Genomic DNA, 2,310 nt, shown 5'->3' with positions numbered 1-2,310 from the left:
ACAATAGCAATAGATGCATTGATGATCTTCCAGAAACTAAGTCTATAAATCTACACAAGATCAGCAATGCATCTATTGCTATTTTCTTCAATGAAATCTGTCTACAGAAAAACTTGTTTCCGAAATATACACGTGAAGTTTTATTTACTCATGATGAGGATGTCCATTAGTTGTTGTTATCTGATTCATTACCTGAGGCCGAAATAATTTCCCGCTGGCAGTGTAGTTTGCAGTTTAAATGGCTTGTAGATAAAGAGTACATTTGTTTCCCCTGTTGTTGCAGTGAATTGCAACTGTGACGCGCCTAACATTTCTTATTTTGATTTCATCTTATTTAATTTTATGTAAATTTATTTAATTTCTATTTTGATTCGGGTGAACATAATCGTCTGGTTTCAACCGCGAAAAATTTTCTTTGTTTATTTCCATTTCTTTGGCTGCCGTCAGGCGATTTTTATTCATTCCTATGGCTGCTACAAGATGGTAGTTCAGAGCCTTCCCACAAGAGGGCAGCATTCAAACGAATGTGACGGGGTAAGGTACACGGTCAGTCCGGACGTCATTAGCGAGATCAGAGGTTGGGTCACGGAGGGTAATATGCGTACCTTGGTCAGGTAAACAGCCCGGTCAGCGATTTTGATGAAATGTACAGTAACCTAACAGCTTTAATTCTAAATGCACAAAACAAATTTATTCCCCTCAAATCAACATGGAAGAGAAGTAATACTCCCAAATGGATGACGGACAGGCTGAAATATGAGATCGGAATGAAAAGAAGACTTTGCGCAAGAATACGGGGAAACACACCTTAGATCCAAATATAACGATATGGCAAAATTGGTTAAAAAGAACACGCGCACAACGAAACATAACTATGAAATTAAGATTGCCAGACAAGCTAGATCCAACCAAAGAACTTCTTTTATCTCTACAGAACAAAAAATAAAGGAAGGATAGGTTCAATTAAAAACGACGAAAATGTCACGATAGAATCAGAGGAAAAAAAGAATGAGGCGTTTAACAAATATTTTCTCTCGGTGTTTACTAGGGAGAGGTTAGAAAAGGTACATGACTGCGATCCGATTTTCAGTGGGGATGAATAAAGTAGACTATCAAATATCAGCATTAGTAAGGTAGAAATAGTCAAACCGATTGAAAGAACTAAAACTACAAAATCCCCGGGTCTAGACGAAATTTTTCCGAAAGTGCTTAAAGAATGAAAATTTGAAATCTGCTACCAGTTAACAGAAATATCTAATAAGTCGGTAGACACTGGTTTCGTGGCTATTGCTTGGGGGCAGGCAAATGTTGTTTCTGTTTTCAAAAAGGGAGATAGATCGTCTATATGCAACTACAGGCCAATCAGTTTGACATCAGTTATAGGTAAAATGCCAATCAGTTATAAATAAAATAGGTTAAATAGTTAATAGACTCAGAGATCAGCATGGTTTCTCGAAAGGTAAGTCATATGTGACTGATCTTCTACCTTTTTACATTAAAGTATATAAGGCGTCAGATAACAACGATAGTTACGATTTTATTTACCCTGACTTTAGCAAAGCGTTCGACAAAGTGCCCCACCAGAGACTACTAAATAAAATCAAAGTGTTAGAATGAATTAGAGCTTGGATCAGTGACAGAATACCATGGGTCACTATAAATGGTGTGAAATCCAAATGGGGGAGTGTTTCCAGTGGAGTTCCCCAGGGCTCGCTTTTGGGTCTCTTATTGTTCATTATGTACATAAACGACTTGGACAATGGGATTAATAGTGGTGTTAGTAAGTTTGCGGACGACAGTAAAATAGGACGCCTAATTAGGTCAGGAAACGATGCCGAGATTCTGCAGGATAATCTTAACACATTGTTCACATAGTCGGTGAAATAGCAAATGAACTTCAATATCTTAAATTGCAGTGTGTTAAATGTAGGGCTACACAACCCCCGAAAATAGATATGACTTAGATAACACATTTTTAGAGAAAACTGAGTGCGAGAGAGATTTGGGAATTCTAGTGAGTCCTGACCTTAAATCTAGGAAACAGTGTATTAGCGCCAGGAATAAAGATAACAGAGCATTAGGTTTCATTGCTAGGACAGTTACGAATAGAATGACCAAAATGATACATGGGTTCAGAAATTTACCTTACGAAGAGAGGCTTAGGCACCTTAACTTACACTCTCTGGAAAGACGCAGAGTGCTGGGTGATCTAATAGAGGTGTTCAAGTGGATCAAAGGGTTTAACAAGGTTGGCACAAACAAGGTCATCATATTAAGACAACAGGGGAAGACTCGCAGTAATGAATTTAA

The sequence above is a fragment of the Oratosquilla oratoria genome, chromosome 5, assembly GCF_046742065.1.
Source record: "Oratosquilla oratoria isolate Oo_2021 chromosome 5, ASM4674206v1, whole genome shotgun sequence".
NCBI lineage: Eukaryota > Metazoa > Arthropoda > Malacostraca > Stomatopoda > Squillidae > Oratosquilla > Oratosquilla oratoria.
The sequence above is the reverse complement of the archived record's forward strand: the minus strand, read 5'-3'. Positions refer to the sequence as shown.